Source organism: Lepidochelys kempii, chromosome 14 (assembly GCF_965140265.1).
Source record: "Lepidochelys kempii isolate rLepKem1 chromosome 14, rLepKem1.hap2, whole genome shotgun sequence".
In the NCBI taxonomy this organism is placed as follows: domain Eukaryota; kingdom Metazoa; phylum Chordata; order Testudines; family Cheloniidae; genus Lepidochelys; species Lepidochelys kempii.
Genome location: NC_133269.1, coordinates 14,361,841 through 14,381,699, shown reverse-complemented (window position 1 = coordinate 14,381,699; position 19,859 = coordinate 14,361,841). Strand labels below are relative to the sequence as shown.

The 19,859-nt window shown below is 50.8% G+C and overlaps 1 protein-coding gene across 2 annotated transcripts in view; it reads left to right on the top strand.

Annotated features, from left to right (window-relative positions):
• The first annotated feature begins 6,481 nt into the window (after positions 1-6,481).
• The window catches only part of GRIN2C (glutamate ionotropic receptor NMDA type subunit 2C), a 50,078-nt gene continuing 36,700 nt past the window's right edge, over positions 6,482-19,859 (top strand). Inside the window, exon 1 of one of the 2 annotated variants that reach the window (XM_073310748.1) lies at positions 6,482-6,926. The gene's annotated coding sequence lies outside the window, so the exon portion shown is untranslated. The remainder of the gene's footprint in view (positions 6,927-19,859) is intronic. The other variant, XM_073310749.1, reaches the window with a different exon arrangement.

Below are 19,859 nucleotides of genomic sequence, written 5' to 3'. Positions count from 1 at the left end.
AACGGCCATCTATAAAACCAGAGAGAGAAGGTTGGCCGATGGAGTTTCCTGTGACTGTGGGGCTGTTTTCCGATCCTCGGTCCGTTTATGTATGCGGGCGGAGTTCCTCTGGGCAGCATCCACCGACTCCCTTGATGCTTTTGAGGAGCGGTGGGCGCTGTCCGAGGTTCTCTGCTCAGTGTCCCCGTCCGGTTCCCTTTGTCTGACCCTTTGATTGGGGGAGAGAGTAAGGGACCCCAGCCCCAGCCATTGCTGCTGCGGACACCACTGCCTTAGAGGGGTCCTTTCACACATGGGTGCATGTGCCCCCCCCCGGGTTGTGCACCCCACAGCCTGCCCCTTTTGTTGGGTGCTTTCAGAGGAGGGAATTGTTGGTGACACTCAGGCATGGCGCCAGGTAACTCGAGGGGGTGGCAGACCTTGAGAGTCGATGAAGCCCCCTCGCTCAGGGCCACCAGGTAACTCGGAAGGATGGAAGACCACGAGAGTCGAGGAAGCCCTCCACTCTGGGCCCAGGCAAGCTTGAACACTTCCCTCCCCTAAAGCTAATGAGAAAACAATTGTGATTGGTTGCTGTGTTACACATTGCATATGCTGCTGTTTTTACTTTGTAAGTGTGTTATGCAAATAAAAACATCTTTCGCTTCAAAAAAAAAAATTACTCTCCTAGAGCCATCTGGCCCGACCCTGTCACATATGGTAATGGATGCCCTACAAGTGCATAAGATAGACAGACAAGGTGGGTAAGGTCATATCTTTTACTGGACCAACTTCTGTTTGGTGAGAGAGACAAGCTTATATGGGTCATGTGGGGAAGAGCTCTGTGTGGCTCAAAAGCTTGTCTCTCACCATCAGAAGGTGGTTCAATAAAAGATAGGACCTCCCCCACCTTGTGTCTTTAATACTCCGGGATGACACAGCTACAGCATAAAATAGATAAAGCATTTGGAGGTTCTGGCTACTCACAGACTAGATTCACTCCTGCAGGTGGGTACAAATTGCTGGCTTAGACTTCCTGGGGCCTGGGACTAAAGCCAAAGCCCGAGCCCCACCGTCTGGGACCAAAGCCCAAGCCCTGAGCGGCAGGGCTCAGTTTACAGATCCCCTGCCTGAGGCAGAAGCCTATAGGCTTTGGGTTTGTCCCCCGCCCTAAGGGCGGTGGGGCTCGGGCTTTGGCTTTGCCCCTCCCCACCCCCACCCAGGACGGCAGGGTTTGGGTGGGCTCAGGCTTCGGTCCCTCCTCCTGGGGCTGTATAGTTATTTTTGTTGTCAGAAGGGGGTCACGGTGAAATGAAGTTTGAGAACCCCTGATCTAGTCTGACATCCTGTATAACACAGGCCACAGAACTCTGAAAGTGACTTGATGTTTTTGTTTTGATTACATTCCCAAACTGGGTGTGTTACGCTCTCACCTCTGCCATCCTCTTCCTTCCCCAGCTCACACAGAGCATCAGTCATTTAAAATTCAAGTTCTCTGAATTCATTGGTGGAAACATCTGTCTAAGGGACTCGGGCACTGTATTCACAGTAACAAGGAGAAGGGACCACCATGAGAACATCTATAAAGGGTCTCCATTAGAATCCCCTGCTAAAAATCACACCTTCAAAGTGTTACTTTAGGACAACACTTTGCAAGAAAGGGGCATATTTTCCCCTTGGTAAGTGCATAATGCTGATTGGTGTCACTAGGAGTTATGCAGGCAGCAAGGAGGTGGCGTGACCTAGTGTATAAGGCACTGAACTGAGTGTCGGGAGACCTAAGTGCTATTTCTGACTCTGCCATCCGGTCTGTGTCTGTTTCCCAACTGCAGTATATGACCTGGCTTTACTTTTCTTCCACCTTTCCCCATCTGTTTCTCATGCCATGTCTACATTACAAAATTATGTCGACCTAACGTACGTCAGCATACAGCCACCACAGTGATTAAATTGCTCGTGACTTGTGTGTGCACACCGTTGGCTTCTTGTGTCGGCGGTGCAGTCCTCACCAGGAGCCCTTGTATGGATCGTATTGTCAGTGTGGACGGCTCCTGAGAGCTGGTAACAGTCGAGTGTCTACGCTGACACTCCACCAACCTAATAATATTGACTGTGACCCTACGCCTCTTGGGGAGGTGGTGGTGTTAAATCGGCGTAGAGAGGCACTTATGCTGACAGGAGCCAAATTTAAGTGAAGACACTTCCATAGCTAGGTCGACGCAAGGCAACTTAGGTTGACCTAACAGGGTTGTGTAGACCAGGCCTTAGTCTAATTTCTCCTGATCTTTCAATGCCCCTTTTCTTTCTCCAGCGCCTATATCTTTTCGTTCTCTTCTTCCGTGTCTGTCCAGTCCCATTAATTCCTTCCTTCCTCGACTTCTCCATCTACTCTATTCTCTGCCTCATTGGCCCTTGCTCCTTCCTTATTTTTTTCCCCACCCCTTGGTCTCTTCCATGAATCTCCTTTCCACTCGCTCTGTCACTGCTCCCTTCTCCCCCATCTCTGGTCACTGGCTGCTAAACACCCCCATGCCCATCCCTCCCTGCCCCACCTGCTTGCTTGCTGGGTCCTGGAGGGCAATGTCCTTTTCAGCACATTGGCTGCTGGATGATGACGCTGCTTCTCTCCTTGCTTCTGTGGGGACACACACACTCGAATATATAAAACCGATTTCTAAAAAACCGACTTCTATAAATTCGACCTAATTTCGTAGTGTAGACATACCCTTAGCAAAAGAGATGAGGAGACAATTAGTTTTGTTGCAGCCTTGGTCTCCCCGTCTGTCTGCTAGCTACCTCACGCTGTTCTGTTCTGCAGAGGTTCTTATATTGTGATTGATCATCAGTGTAGCATCTGAGTGCCTTCCAGTACTCTGTTAAGCAATGGGACTAACATCTGTGATGTGGTTTGTTCTTTCACCCTCTCTCTAGGGGGAATGGGTTGGATAGCGGGCTCTCCTCACAGAGCCAGACTTTGGGCCAAATTCTCTGCTGGTGTAAATTGGTGCCTCGCTATGGCAATTTGCACTAGCTGAGAATTTGGCCCTTTCAGATCACCTGAGCTCTTGTCCATTTTGGGTACAGAGCTGCACTGAATCTGCCCCTATAAAGCATAAGCAGTTAAACACACCAATGACATTGCATTAATGGAAGGTACTTGCATTTAATGTGAAGGCTGGGAAATTAACAAAGGACTGGGGATTCCAAAACTGCCCATATTTACTCTGCCATGTAGCATCACAAGCAGCAGTTTCTGTACCTGTTGTTCTTTTTTTTTTTTTAAAGGTAGACCGTAATGTATTGTGTTTGATTGTATATGCCTTGCCTTTTCAACCAAGGGGTTGCAAACAGATGTCAGGGAGTCACAACCATCCCATATTACTAAATGGGAGCCTGGCTTTCTGGTACAGAAAAGGGGAATCTGATATGGAAAAAGTAAATATTTGGTATATACTAACAACATACAGTTCCTAGGATATGCTATTTGGGAAGGTTAAACCCTTGGGATTGACTCCACCACGTCATGATGTCCGGGTTGCCAATGCTGCGGGGGAGAGCAAATCCAGCCAATAGAAACAATGTTTTCATTGAAATAAAATAAATCATGAAACCATTTCATTTGTAAAACCCTTTACTTTTGCAAAGATTTTAGGCACCAATGACCCTTTTTAAGCTTGTTCCCTAAAAAGTAAAGAAAGAAAATACGATGCAGCAGCATCTGTTAATCTGGGTGTCTCATGGTTTCAGTTAGAGGAATCTAGGCCCCTGCAATAGCTACCTGTAATATGCATACCAGGCTTCTATATTCCTGCTAATTGTTAACGTGAAAAAATTTAAATTAGTCCTGCTCTATAACTAGGGCTCCTGGGTAGTATGATAACACAAACCATCGCTTTGACTTCAATGGGATCAAGCCCAGTGAGCCAGAGTGTCAAAGGCACTCAAAGATGCCTAGTGAGATGTTTTACAACACCACCTGGTTCAGTGCTGTGGATTAAGGATGTAGTGAATGCTATTTCTCTTGGTGTTGATGGTTTTAGCTCAGAGCTTTTAATGCCACAATAACTGTTTTTAACTTGTTGGCTAGTGTAAAGTCCTGAAACCATTCAAAGGTCACTGTGGCTCGTCACAGTTTCTCCAGCTGTTACAAGCAGTTTTGTTACAGCAACAATTCCCCAGGAATAGGTCGTTTCCTATTAGAGTGTCAGAGTCTAGTTTAGACAGCGAATAGTTAACTAACAGAGTCAGGGTCATTACATAAGCTGCTGTCTCTCTTGAAATGCCAGGTGTCACTTTCAGGACCCAATGATGTTCTCAGTAGTCTTCTCTGTGTGTTTTCCTTATCGGTTTTAACCAGAACAGAATCTCATTTTTATGAACTGGTGTGTGACTGAGAAATGTAAGTGAAGCTTGGCTTGTGCACAATACCAGCTGAGATTATGAACCTGATCATATTACATCGTATTTGTGCGTTCTTATTGTCACAGACTTCACGTATATGAGTCAGTGGGTGGATTTTAAAAAACTGAAATAAAGCATATTGGAAATCTTTGTACATCTTTTGAGATATTAAAAAGTTATTTCATTGCTTCAAGGCTTTAACCTTTTATTTTTAGCTTTCTTTCTCAGAAAGGCATGAGGGTCATTACTGATAACACTTTCAGGCCTCTGGTGAGAATGAGTCCCTAGTGTGCTAGGTGCTGTACAAATACATAGTAAGATGTAGTCCCTGCCCTAAATAATGTACAAATATAAATAGATGAGACACACCCAGGATCGGAGAAGGAAGTATTCGCCTCATTTTACTGATGGGGAACTGGGGCCCAGAGAGAGATTAAAGATGACATTTTCAGAAGAGCTCTGCACCCACAACTGGGGCCAGATTTTCAAAAGAGCTCAGCTCCCACTTAGGCACCCAAATAAATGGCCAGATTTTCAGAAGCGCTCAGCAGGTGTAGTGCATGTTGCACGCTGAGCTCTTGCGAAAAGGTGGCCTTGCATGGTTTGCCCACACAGCAAGCCTATGGCAGAACCACCACATGACCCCAGAACTCATTAGTTCCAGGCTAGTACCTCAAGTGAAAAACTATATTGACTCCTTTGTAGGCTGAACCCCAGGCTGGGGTCCAGGGGCTCCTAAATTCTACACCCTCCTGGGCCAGGGATTCACTGCAATCTGATCCTGAGAGGGGCAGCCCACCCTCTGTTCCTGTTGGGATTAGCACCACTGCGAGCCAGGCCTTCTGGAAACTGGTCCCCTAGGGCAGCCCTGCGAGGGGGCAGGTGCTCGCAGACTCTGGCCCACAGCCTCTCTGCGCCCCACTGCTCCAGCTCTGCTGTGGGGAATAACAGGGGGGAGAGGGGTGCTGTGAAGGCTGGCAAAGCCCCCTCCCCTGCCTAAAACTGCACCTTGCCCCTCTCACTCAGAGGAGCAGGGTTTATTTCATAGCCTAGCAAAGCTCTTTTAAACCAGAAACTTGGGGCCATGCAAACCCCGAGCCCTGGGGAAGGGATCCCTTAACCCCCACCCCAGTCGGGTTTTTCCTTCCTCTGCAGGTGTTTTTGTAAAATATTCTCTCAGTTATGCACCACGCACTCAGCTGACCATTAATACTGGGCCCCAGCGACAGCTGGAGGCCGCGGGCGGCCAGAGCTTCGCGGCCCGTCATCCCGCCCCAAGCTGCCCCCAAGCCCCGCCCACTAGCGGCCCCGCCCCCTCCCCCGGCCAGGGAAAGGGGAATAGGGCTCCCTTAAAGGGCCAGGCTCCCGCCCTGCCGGACTCCACTGAGTTGCCGGGGTGGAGTTTGGGCCAAAGTTGGTGTGTGTATGTGGGGGGGGACTGGGGCAGAGGGAGTGAGGGGCGGGGGCAGGGAACAGTAAGTGAAGGCGGAGAGGGGGCAGAGGGAGTGAGGGGCGGGGGCAGGGAACAGTAAGTGAAGGCGGAGAGGGGGCAGAGGGAGTGAGGGGCGGGGGCAGGGAACAGTAAGTGAAGGCGGAGAGGGGGCAGAGGGAGTGAGGGGCGGGGGCAGGGAACAGTAAGTGAAGGCGGAGAGGGGGCAGAGGGAGTGAGGGGCGGGGGCAGGGAACAGTAAGTGAAGGCGGAGAGGGGGCAGAGGGAGTGAGGGGCGGGGGCAGGGAACAGTAAGTGAAGGCGGAGAGGGGGCAGAGGGAGTGAGGGGCGGGGGCAGGGAACAGTAAGTGAAGGCGGAGAGGGGGCAGAGGGAGTGAGGGGCGGGGGCAGGGAACAGTAAGTGAAGGCGGAGAGGGGGCAGAGGGAGTGAGGGGCGGGGGCAGGGAACAGTAAGTGAAGGCGGAGAGGGGGCAGAGGGAGTGAGGGGCGGGGGCAGGGAACAGTAAGTGAAGGCGGAGAGGGGGCAGAGCCGGGGGAGCTGGAGCGCCCCGAGGGGAGCGGCAGAGCCCCCTGACGGCGCCGGTCTCGTGGCTCGCGGGGCGCACGGGGCAGGGCGCGGGAGACGAGCGCGCGTGGGGCGGGGGCTGGAGCGGGTCCCGCGCGGGCGGAGGCGGGCAGCGTCCAGCGGCAGAGGGCTGGAGGCAGGACATCTGCCCCCGTCCGTCCGTCAGCCCGCCCCGCCCCATCGCCCCCGGCGGGCGGGGACCCCTGCAACCGGCCGGGGCGCGCAGCCACCCGCGTCCCTCTACGTGGGGCTCCCCCGCCCCCCACCGCCGCCATGAGGAGCCCTCCGGCCCCCCCGAGGGCTGCGCCTGCTGCTCCGCCGCGGGGAGGCGGCCGCCCCAGCGAGCCCTCGCCGCCGCCAGCCCGCGCCGCCTGAGCCCCTGCTGGGGAGGAGGGACGGCGAGCCCGGCACTTGCTCCCAGCCCAGGAGGAGACGAGCTGGAAGCTCCCAGCCTGAGCCACGGGGACAGCGCCCGGGACGCTGGTCCTGCCTTGACCAGCCGGGGCTGCAGCTGCCCGCGGTCACCCTCTGGTAAGTACCCGCGACGCCTTTCGACCAGCCCCTGCCGGCCCGTGTCTCTTGCCTCGACTCAGGTGGGCAAGCGGGGCTGGGGCTGGGGCTGGGCGAGCGGTCGCTCGTCTAGGGGCGGGCAGGGAGGGCTCCAGCCCTGCAAAGGGGACTGACACCTGAGGACGCAACTTTTGTCCGCGGAACTTCGCCCGCAAGGCCGGTGGTCCCTCCCCAGTGATTCCCCGTCGCCTCTTCTCTCCAGCCGCCCCCCACCCCTGTTGCTCGGGTCCCCTTTGCCTGGCGCTCCGGAGGACTGGGCTAGCTTCCCTTCCTCGGCTGAATCCCTAGCACCATGTTGAATGCGTTGACAAGAGGCGATTAAGTGGCAGAAAATGAGGTTTTAATGTGTCCTTTAAAAATGGATCCCGCTGTCAGTATTTACATCCCCACCTAGCACCTTGCGTAACGTAGCATGAGGCAGGACACTTCGCATTTATTTTTGCTTAATCCACATTTGACCTTTTTAAGCCGCCTATTTCTGCGTGTGTCTGAGCCGGAGCCATGCAAAGGAGGCATGTCTGAGGCTCCAAACCTCGGGGAGAAATATTTCCATGTTGCCTCTGCACTCTTGGCATTTGCCTGGCAATGATTATTGCTCCGGGTTCTAATTGTTATCGATAGGCTTCCCGTCTCCAACTGTTGCTGCAGGAGGAGCGAGGCAAGAAAGGGGGGAAATGTATATCAGATCAAGGTTGAAAGGAGACGCAGCTTGACTGAGAGGAGTCTATGCATTGCAACTCATTTCCCATCTGGAGTCCCAAGAGAAGGAAAAGGGTGGGGGGGGGGGGGGCGGGAAGAAAATGGCAAAGAAAGTAAGGGGGGAAATTGGGGGGGGGGGGGCAGAGGAGAAGTTGGAACATCTTCCTTTTGAGAAAACTTACAATCCATTGCAGCTTTTCCCTCTTTTTGGCTCAGTCTAGACTCCCATCATTTGCTCTGCTTGATAGCTCCTTCTCCTCATCCATGCAATGACCACAAGCATATAGTAATAGTTTCCCCTTCCTCCTGGCTTTCCCCTTCTCCTCTTTCTCCTCCAGTCATGCTTCTGCTCAGTATTTCTCACCTGAGGGCTGCATTGATTTAATTACTTAAAAATATCAACAACTCTCTCTTCTCACCCCCCCCCCCCCAAACACTGCACATTTTTCACTTGCATTCTTCGGGTTTGGAGGTTTCTCTTGTTAAGATGTTTTTAAGCAGCAGGACCCTTTTTTTTATTTAATCCCTAAAGTCAAAATGTCTGCAAGAGCTTTTCTCCATGTCAGACCCCAGCATTCAGCGTTTGGGGGTGGGGGACGACAACAGAGACACTTAAAATGCCAGTAATGTTCACACATCACATTTCTTGAAATAAACAAACAAACCTGGCTGGCTTTAGGATGTGGAAGTATAGGGAAAACTCAATAGGGTGTTGCTTTTAAAATGACATTTTGCAGGCACTTGGTCTATTAGAGGAAATGAAGGCATTTTTTGTTTTGTTTTCTGCTAGTTTAAAAGCAAACACCAAAGCATGAACATGTTTCATTTGCTGCCCTTCCCTCATTCATCTATTTCAGTTTCTGTTGTAGTCAATCACACTGTGTTCTAACAGGATGGTAAATACAAGTTTTCATGGCAGACCCTAAGGAAATAACCATTGCGGACTTTAAGCTCAATAACGTGATCACAGAGCAACTGTTTGCATGAGTGGGTTGGAAAAATGTTTGGAGCCATGTTGTTTCTTAAGGCAGAGCTGACGAGAGATAATGCGCCACCTTTTATTGGATCCACAGATCATGCAGAATACACTGAACGAGCTTTCGGATCTCCAAAGGCACCATCAGTACTTTAAGCAGGACCCAGAGCTTGTGTGTTTGTGATACTTGTCTTCATCTTCAAAGTGCATTAACCTCAGTCTTTCTCCCATTTCAATCAGTGGCAAACCTCTTGTTGGCTTCCACGGGAATGGACTCGGGGCTATTATTCTCCCCCTCCCCTCCCCAGCAGGAGGTAGGTGTTACTATCCCAGTTTTACAGATGGGGACGCTTATTCTTTGGTCTCCCAGTCTCTACCTTGTCCACAAATGGGCCACATGCTTTGACCTGCCACCCATCACACAGCAGCAGCCAACCTCCCTCAGGCTGATAATCTGCCTTTTAAATAATTTCCCTAAATAAGTACTTACATGATGCTTATTTAGAGGCTTTTAAAAATGTGGATTAAAGGGACTACGGTGTGTGTGTGGAGGGGGTGGGTTAGTACTAACAGCAAATCCGCAGCTTGCACCAAACCAAAAACTAGCCAACTGAGCAAAGATGACCCTTTTCTTCTATAGCTCTCCTCCCCAGTGTAAATAGCCATAAGGATGAGGCACAAGCTGACCCAAGATGGGAAACTATCCTTGTATTCACCACTCTGTGCTTAGGGATGTAATCAGATCTACCTGGGATGTAAATACCCAAGCCCAGGGTCTTGCCAGTGCCAAAGAGCAGGGCCTGAACATTAGCTTTTAATTTCCCGGGTTTTTCTTAGCTTTGCTGCAGCTCTAGATGTTGCTTTGATGCTGTTTTGTGGTACTTCAGTTTTGTTTTGCCTGATTTCTCCCCCCTCCCCCCTTTTTTACCATCAGTTTTTCTATTCTGTACCATTCCTGATTTCTTTTATTAATTAATTCTCCCCCTCCAACAATATTTCCCCCCACCACATCCTCTCATGCTGCGGTACATACCACTAAAACTAAACCAAATGAGGTGGGTTTGACCCCTTTCCTGTTTAAAATAAACATGATTAGCATTTACTTCACTCCTTATATGGAGAATCTGAGAGCACTTTATGATCATTAAGTCTTGCAACATCCCTGTAAAATAGGTAGGTACACGCTGGTATTGATGGGATGAAGAGATCTAGCTCTTCAGGACAGGGACTGTCATGTATGTGGATAGTGCCTTGCACCAAGGAGCCCTAATTCCTGATAGGGGCATCTTGATAATAGTGAATAATAATAGATCGAAGTATTACTATTTTTTACAGTATTACTATTTTTTGCATTTTACAGATCAGGAAACTGAGACAGAGGCTAAGATCACACAGTGAGTCAGTGACAGAACAAGGCATAGAGCTTGAGTCCTGATTCCTTCCCTTCATGCCCACTGAGATCACCCAGCGATTTCAGAGATTGATCTAATTTACTCCTTTTGCTTAAAAAGTGTCTTTCCTGGGATACAGTTATGGCATCTGCTAAGCTTACACAAAGTTGGCTTTGGGTGGGGGAGCGTGTTTGGTGCCCTGGTCAGAAACTTAAGTATCTCCACAACTGCCCCCACCCCCAAGGCCCTGCTGTGCCAACCCTGCTATACCCCTACACTCAATCCAGCCACTGAAGTCAATGTAGCTTATCGGTGCAGCTACTTTATCACTCAGAGAGGTGGCTGTTGTGCAACACCAGCCAGTCCCCTGGACTGCTCCCCCCCACTCTGCCCCAGACTGAATTTGCACCTCCATAACCTGCCCCTCCCAGGGCCAGTGGAGGTGACACATCTTTGCTTTTTTTTAAATGAATACATTTTCAGGCGAGATTTGAACTAAGTGAGATTAATTTTGCTGGCAATGGCTGTAAGATCTGCAAGGACAGGCTCCCCGATGAGACAGGCTTCGCTCAGTGGCTCCCATTGGTTTGGCTGGAGAGAGAGCTCCCTTTTGGCTTACTTGGGAGAGTTGCTGCCTCAGGGCCTAGGGTCTCAGCTGCAGTCCTGTGCAGGTTGCATGCCCAGTGAAACCTCTGGATGGAGGAATGCATCCATTCGGATAGCCCCCTTCCGCTTGGCAGGCACAGTCAACAGCACGTCAGCATCCTTGTAACTGGACACTTCACGTTCCCTTCCTTTGAAGATGTATATGTGATCACCAGGGAATGACAGGAGCTATTGGCTGAGAAACTGCACCATAAGCTAAAGAAGCTCCCAGGATAAAGAGATGTTTAGTTGTCGGTGGAGGTGCCTAGGGACTGTTGCTGTTGTTTTCATTTGTTTGCACTACCAGACGGTTGGAAATAGGGTTCTAGGGAGTTCTGGCAAGCTAAGCAGCATTGGCCCAGGTCACAACTTGGAGGGGAGCCCTCCCCTGGTGATTCGCTAGAGGATGCTCCTCTCCCTGATCTTCTGAAATGGTTTGTGCAGTGGCTCACCCTCCTGATGTCTTAGTGCATCCGGACGAGGATGTGTTCCTGATAGATCCATTCCAGCACCTCCTCCAGGCACCTTGTTGCCATGGTTGTCCGGGTGCGTTCAGAGACTCCTGAAGCACCAATCCCGTCATTCTCCAGAACTGTCGTTGGGAAGAAGGGACTTTGGGGTGACTTCCAAGCAGGAGGCACTGGATTCTGAGGGGAGTGGCTGAACCGGGGTAGCTGCAAGAGTCAGGGGATGCTGCTCATGCTGTGGAGAAACCAGTGCGGATTGCACTGGTTCAGCTGGGCCTACAGGAAGAAACTTCTCCTTGGCATCAAAGATGGATGGTGCAGCCAATGGTCCTAAAATGCCAAGGATGGCAGTGACGTGGTGTTGCAAACTCCAGGTGTTCCAGCCAATGGTCAGGAGAGGATCAATTTCCCAGTGTGAGGAGGCATGTACCATTCCCATGTCAGAACTGAATCCCAATTTGGTGCTTGAGATCCCCTCTTCATAAGAGATGTAAGAGGGGAAGGAGGTCCTGCCACTGACTGCAATTAAAGATTTCATAGCACTTGCCTTGTAAGAGTAAGGGTCTGGCCAAGTTCCAGTTGAAATCATTGTATTCTGCTGACCTCAATTTCCCCCTGCAGTCAGAACTGGAGAGAGTATTCTCACTCAGAGTCTGTCCTTGGCTTTTAAGCAGCTGCTACGTTCCAACCTAGCCCTGGATGCATTTCAGCAGCGGGTGAGTTAATTCCTGTGTTTGTGTCAATCTACCTACCTTTATCATCTCAGTCAGGGTGCTAGCTGTGGGGTGGTGGGAACATTTACCACTTTAGGGCTCCATCCTGCAAGGCACTGAGCATTTTGGACCCGATCCAGCAAAGCACTTTAGCACATTCAGCAGGTGAACGGTCCGTTTAAAATCAATACTTAACCCACCTGCTTAAGTGCTTTGCTGGATTGGGATTAGAGTGCTTGGCACCTTGTGGCATTGAGTCTTCAGCTAGCTTGCCAATCAGGATGTTGGCTTTGGGGAGGATGCTGGAACAACAACAAGGGGTCTGTTACCAGCTCAGGCAGGGTATCCGCCATGGAAGGAGAGAGAGGACTCCTTCCATTGCAGCCAGCTCACTGGATGGAGGGGACTTCGACCAGCTGTGGAGCTGCTAATGGTTGAGCCATGATGAGAAGTTGATTATGTGTCAGGTGCAAACAAGTCTGATCAGAAGCTGTGAGGACAAAGTGCTGCCTAAAGTATATTTAAATGTCCTTGAGGAGAAATTAAACTGGCAAATCACTGTTTTTAAGAGAGGCTTTTTCCTCGGCTCAGGTAGTTGAGGCCATATTCCCTATGAATTATTTATTGCAGGACTAAAAATACTTTGAAATTCACAGCAAGAGTGTAAGAGATTCTTCCTCCTCCAGCCCAGCCCGGGCGGGTGGGTGGGTGGGGAGACTGGGTGTGTGGTGTGCTAGGCTGGGGTCAACTATCTATTTTCCTGTGGCAATGAGTGTAATGGTGAACCCTAGAACTGTGGGAGAGTCCAGGGTTTCCATATCCAGGTATTAAGGCATCACTTTGTTCCTGCCGTTCCCTCCACTTAACCCTTAAATGTCAGCTGCCGCTGAGTGTTGCGGGTTATCTGGAGAGGGTTTGGAGATTCAGTCCAGTCCTGGCCCGAATATAAGCAGATGCTGAAGAAAGCTGAGTGGGTGAGTTGGTTATCCTGTTGGATTTGACCTAAACTTCTCTTTGAGGACAGAAAGCAGATTTGAGGCAAACTGATGTTCTCCTGTGCTTCATTGGCTCCCTAGCAAGGAAAAAACTGCAGGGCCTCCCCCCGCCCCCCCCCCGGTCACTGGATGGGGATTATTGTGCCCATCACTGTCGCCTAAGGACAGAATCACTGGCTTCCCTGTCTGGTCTCGCTGCCCGGCTGTGGGATCGGGCCATGCACCACTGTTCCTTCTTTACACAGGACCTTATGCTTATTGGCAACAGAACACCGGGTCCCCCTGCTAGGTGGGGGGGACAGGGTTGTGACTGTGCAGGTTGCTGCAGGGCCACGGTCCTACCGCTGCTTAAAGCTGACCTAGCCTCTCATTCCCAGAGGAGATCCAGGAGAGTACAAGGGGGCGAGACCTTTTGCATTATGAAGGAGATGAGCCCTGCTCTAGCCTGTAGAGAGAGAACGAAGATGAAAACTCATCACTACAGTGTTTGTGTTATTGTAGGGCCTAGGAGCCCCAGGCATGGCCCAAGACCCCATTGTACTAGGTGCTGGACAAACACAGAACAAAGACCGTCCCTGCCCCAAGGAGCTGACAATCTTGACCAACAGCCTGTGCAGCAGGGGTGCAATTCAATAAGTGCCTCCTTAAAGATGGCTCCTCCTCTGCTAGAAACCTTCCAGTTGAGCTTTAATTATTATTAATTAAATTAGCTATTTAATTATTAGCTATTCTACAAGCGCGAATCCTCCCAGCCATCCTCTGTAACTTGACTCATCCCCCTTAGCTGGAGGGAGAAAGTGCAGTTGCATAACCTCTGCACCGCCTCTGGAGAATGGGAATAAGACTAAGTGACTTGCCCAAGGCTGCAGAGGGAGCCAGTGTCACAACTAGGAGTAGAACTCAGGAGGTCCTGTCTTCTAGGCCTGTGCTGTAGCCTCCGCTTCCCGCCTTTCTTAGCAATGAAACAGAGCAGGGATGGAGTGCGAAAGGAGCGGAGTAAAAGCATGAGGAAAGGGCCTGGATGTGAAACAGCGTGTGCAGCCCAGCAGGCTGCAGGTCCCCTGGTGGGAGGTGCTCCTCCCTGCAAAGATGCATTTGGAATTACAGCTTTTAATTACAATTGGCATTTCCAAGACTCCTGCTGGCAGCCAACATCTTGCTGACACCCATGTTTGTGTCAGTAGCAGGGTGGGAGGCCGGTATCACCATGTAAAGGAGCCTCCCTCTTGCTCCGTTCCTGCTATTAACATCAGAGGATGGTCAAACATCTCCTTTCATTACTCAGCCGTTAATGATCCTCTCTGGATTGGTCAGTTGGCATTGCATGTGGAAGGGAAAGGTTCAGTTGGGCAGTCTTGCACTTAAAGCATAGGGCACAGGGATTTGGTCCCTGATCTGCTGGTGACCTGAGGCAAGTCAAACGACTGCCACGTGCCTCAGTTTCCCCGTTGTGTGAGGAGGATGATATTACTGACTGACTTTGCAATGGAGGGTAAGAGTCTTTGCTAAGGTTTGCAAAGCACTTTGAGATCTTCTGATGGAAAGTGCTATAGGAAGGCAGAGACTGGAAGCTCTTTGAGCCAGGAACTGTGTTTTGTTCTGTGTTTGTAAAGTGCCTAGCACAGTGGGGTCCTGGCCCAGGACTGGGGGTCCTAGGCTCTACCACCATATAAATAAAACAGTGACATAATAGGATCCAAACACCCCAATATATCGGGGGAGGGAAGGACATCTGGCATCTAGATCCAAATCCAAACTTTGCACATGGGGCCCAACAAACCCCCACTCCAAATCTGAGGTGCAGAGAATCCCAATTTGGGTGCAATGTTGGCAGTTGGGCCTATCTCTAGTGTAATGACCTTGGGCCCAGGGCTCCCTTCGTGGTTAGCTGAGTCACGAGCTGGTGTCTGTTGTTTATATCAGTGTCTGGCCTGCAGGTCATAGGCCCGGTTGGGATGGGCACAATACACCCACATATTGCAAAGACAGTGCCTGCCCTAAGAGCTCAGACCCCCACATGGGGCCACTTCTCAGCAGGATGCACCAGGGAGCACCTGTCGGCATGGGAGCAGGAGACTATTTTTTGGACAGTGCAGTTTGAGGCCAGATGCCTGCAGTGTTGCCCCATGAGTGGGGGCAGAAAGCTCAGCTAGGTTCTCTCCAGCCATCCTGCTGGGGGTGCAGCGTAGAATCTCTGCCCCAGCCCCTCAGGATGGGCTGTGGGGCCAGACCCCAAACCCTGTGGCTCCCCTTGGATCCACATGGGTATGGGGGATGAGGGGTGGGAAGAGAGGGGTTAATGGAGATGGCACTGGAGATCCAGAGCCTCTCAACTGCTCCCCTGCAGTGCAGCTGCATTGGCACCATGCTGCCTTTGAGACCCCCATTAAGCCGTGATTCCCTGCCACAGAGAGTGTGTGTAATGTAGCCTCCAGCCAGGGAATTTCCACTCTGAGCACTGTGGGGCTGATGTGGGAAATGATGCACACCCCTCTCCTCCCAAAGCCAGTCTTCTCCTCCCCTGGTGTGATTCCTGGACCCCCAGAGTACCTTCCTCAGAGTCTGGTGAAAGGGGCAGGCGGGTGAGTGCTGCTGCAGGGGTGTTTGAAGCTCCTTGCTATTTTGAGAGGTGGATCTAGGCATGGAACCTGGAGGCATAATTGGGGCCCTCAGTGACTTAGGACCCAACCCTGTTCCCTTTGCAAACGATGTGGCTTTTTCCTGTGGCTTCACTGTCCTGTGGCTAAGCTGCTGCCTAGAATTATTGTTCTATATCAGATGGAAACCCAAGAGCAGCTTCAACCTGGAAATGCTTGGAGGGGTGGGGGGAGCTGCCATCGCCCAGAGGTCTCCCCACACTAAGACTGCCAGTTGTAAGAATCTTTGTGGGTTTGGCTGTGTGATGCTGGGGGGGGGTGGGGGGGAGGACATTGTGGAACAACAAGGGACCAAGGTAAACAGCGCATCAGAATCAGAGAAGACTCTTAACAAAAGCCCCAGAGCTGACCAGCGCCAAGGAAGCAGGTTCAGATTTTGATCTCTTTTGACTCAGCCTTACGTTTTGTGGAGCCCTGGGAGCTTAATGGATAAGGCACTGGTCTCCTGAGCTGAGGATTGTGGGCCCTAGCCCTGTGTAGGGTGGAAGATGCTTCTTATCCCTCTTGTTTCAGTGCATAAAACAACCTTTAAGTGACTGGGTTTGGAAGAAACTTCCCTTCTGGACAGGCTATTTTATCATTCCCCGCTTTGGAATTTCTTCCTCAAAAGTTTCTAGCTACTGTCAAACAGGGTACTGCACCAGGCTGACCACTGGCCGGATCTGGTGCCAATCAAAATCTATTTGGCAAAAAATAATGAAACTGACATACACAGTGCAGGAAGGTAAGAGGTAGTCCCTGCCACACATTCATGGGCCCTTAGAGCAAGGGGTGGCTAGTTTTGGGGGCAGGATACTTGGCTTCCTGTCCTCACTGATAAATTCTCTGGTTTAATGGGTGTGTCCAGCTTCCAGCTGAGCTGAAGTTCACAGTAATTAGAATCTCCCTGAACTTTGCAGGGCTTTGTCACATGTCGTTGTTTTGCGGGATTAGCTGCCTAAACCTCTGCCTTCTCCAAAATACTTACAGCTCATTTTCCCCCCCTCAAATGTTTAAATATTTTATTATTACCCTGGGTACTTAATCTTTGAGTTGATGGAACTGAAGGTGCCTATCAGCCTGTGAAATACATTTCTTTTTTTTAATTTAAAATGGAAGGCAAGCTGCTCTCTGGTAACTGACAGCCCAGGGATGGCGGGAGCTGGGGGGGAGGGGAGGAGAATGGGAAAGTGGAGACAATATTGCTGCTGAAGATCATTTAAAATAATATAAAAACGTTCAAGGGCGCCTGGAGCCTGAGTTGCTGAGGAACAAAGGGCACCAGGAGGAAAGGATGGAGACAAGGAGAACTGTGCTTTTATTTAACCCCTTCACCTCTGAATTCTCTAACCACATGCAAAATATGCCACAGGTGTGTGGGTGTGTCGGGGGGTAATGTAGTCTATTGTCGGACTGAAATATGAAACTCATTCCATCCAGGTGGGCTCTGATGTATCGATATAGCAAGGAAGCAGGGGGGATCAGATGATTATAAAAGCCAGCAAGCAGAGAGAGCTGCAGGAGGATAGGGCACTGAATGGGGAGTCCTTGACTTTGGACAAGTCCCTTCCTCTCTTTGTGACTCAGTTTCCCTCTCTACAAAATGGAGATGATGATTCCTGCTCAGCTTTGCAAGGTGCTTTAAGAGCAACCCATGAAAAGCTACAGAAGTGCTCAGTGTTCCTGCATACCATCGCCAAGGCAGCAATGCTCTAGGTAGGAATAGCATAGAGTAGAGCCTATGCAGTGTGTCCGAGAGATCGCCCAGAGCTTCCAGGAGGCCTGTTCCATGCAAGGGACATGGGGACGGTGTGGCTGTAATGCGTGTGACTGCATGCTGTATATATGGCACCAGTCCAACTGCACACCTAGCATTAGGGCTAAAAATTGAGGTGTTGAGCTCCCCAAACTCAGACCTCTGCCATGGCAGCTAACGAGGCTGGAGTCTACAGGCCTGCCTCCCCAGCCCAGCAAGGATTCACACCATGCCCAGAGGCTGTTCAGGCTCTTTTGCCCAACAGTCTTCAGTGTACCCCAAATACAACAGTTCCATGTAAATCCAACAGCTGCCTTTCCCTAGAGCCATTGGTTTCCTTGCTGCAGCCTCCCTGCTCTTCCAGGTAATCTGCCTGGGAACCTTCCTGCTCCAGGACCTGTCACTGGGCAAACCTTCCTTCTCCCTGTAGCTCCTGCAGCTCACTCTCCTTGCTGGCTTGTATAATCATCTGATCCCCAGCTGATTGGTTTCAGCTGGGAGGCAGCTGATCCATCATAGGTGGGGCTGGGTCCAACTTCCCCTTAAAGGGCCAGCCACCCTGTGGCAGGTATTGCCTAGCTCAGAGTAATACAATGCTAGAGCTTTTACACTCTCTGTGGGTGTCATGTTCAGGGCAACTGCACCTGTATTCCTCTTCTGTGGCCCACTAAGGGCACCCACTGTAGGCTCCTGGCTCCTCAGCCATCACCTCTCTTGGGCGGAGACCCGGATCTCTCTCCCTCCTGACCAGGGGTTTTTCAAGGCTGCACAGTTCCCTGCCTACGCTGTGATATTCCCAGCAAGCCAGACTGCCTAAACAGGCCAGCGTCTGCGCTTTGCTTTCTCTCCAGAGGCTATGCCTAATGTATTGTCTGCAGTTATGAGTTACCACACAGCTCTTTGTAAGCAAGCACATTGATTCTTAAGATGAAAGCATTATAGAAAAAACATTTTCAAAATAGTAGAAGAACTTACACATATAGTAAAAAGCTTAGCAGAGGTCACCCCAATTCCAACCTAGAGCAGGTGTCAGTCCTTCAAACCCTGCAACTTGGTTTTCCCCATGGAAGTTTGACTGTCTCAGATTCAGAACCAGAACCCAGGCTGGACAGTTCATTGGTTTCTTCTACAACTCAGGCCTTTGATCTCATCTCCAGGAACAGGTAATCTGCAGACAGTGATCCACTCCTCAGGGCATAGCTTTAAAAGACATAACTAGAGGTGGGGGAATTTGCATTAATTTCTCCCTAGGCATTCCCCAGGAAATCCACTTCACGCTTATTGTCCCAAAAGTCCATTCTCATCTGGCACATTTTCAGTGTAATCTTTTGGACTCCCAGACCTTACCTCACATCTCCCCCAGAGAGGTCACATGCAGTCCTGGCCCACAATAATACGTACGCTTTGCAACTAATACAATGGATCCCCAAAGACAGTTACGCTTAAATCTATAAGGTTTCCCAAGAATATGCAGGAAATTGCCCTATCTGTCATAGTGGGCTTTTAATTTGATCTTCCACTCAATCTAGTATGGGGAGAGGAAGCCCCAGCATCTTGTGTGGCTAAGGGCACCATTCTCCTGCCAGCAGTGGCAGCGAGTGTGGAACGTGCCATAGAGACCCGCAATGCAGATTAAAAGAGCCGCTGGATGGATCGGATGGGAGAATGGTGACTTTAAATCTTCAAAGTGATTGTCAGGCTTACAAAGAGCCAGGCAGTGTAGCCTCCAACTCTTTGCATCTTCTGCCTCTTTGTCCACCCCCTCTTCGTGTATGATAAAACAGCTATTAAAAACTGGGGAAGTGAAAGGAAATAAAGGAATTTCACAGCAATAGTAACTTAGAGAGCAGCTAGGAAGCCTGCACCCAGAGTGAAAGGAGCTGGCAAACGCTAGAGCTTTGGGGGAGGGAGTAGGCTGGAGGGAGCAGTAGAGGGCACTGGGATGGGTGCGGGGTTGGGCCGGGGGAGTGGTGGGAAGATAGGGGGCACTGGAATGGGTGGGGGGTTGGGCTGGGGGGGGCAGTGGGAAGCAGGGGCCACTGAATATCACGGATCTGATCATCCATTCGTTCTGTATACACACCTGCTATTGACTTCAGCCAGTGGTGGGGTATTGTCCCAGGGTTGATGGGAAGGCACCCGTGTTGGCCTTGAGTGACACCCTTGCCCCCATCCCATTCCCTCACTGCCCATCCCAGGAGCTGAGCTGACAGGCTTCCTCAGGAGTTGCCTCTATCCCCTATGGCCGGACGGTGCCCAAAGAGGGGCATTTGAAGGGGTGCGCTGTGACTGACTGTTGCTGAGTCTCTGCTTGGCTTTGGTGTGCAGGGTGCAGAGCATGCCAAGCAGGGAGGGGCTGAAAACCTCACTTCTGAGGGGGATACACTCAGCCCAATGCGTGGGGCTTCAGCCTTTCATCTCCTCCGAGCACTTATCAGAGCCATGGGATGGACACCCTGTGTGCCAGCTCGACAAAAGTGCTCCACAGCTGGGAATGCTTCAAGCCAAGTCCAGGCCCCTGGCTTTGAAATTTCTGAACAGAAGGATCCAGACCTTCCTGAGCTTAGGCTCCCTGCGTGTAGGAGCTGCCTCTCGAAGGCTGAGCATGGAGCTGGT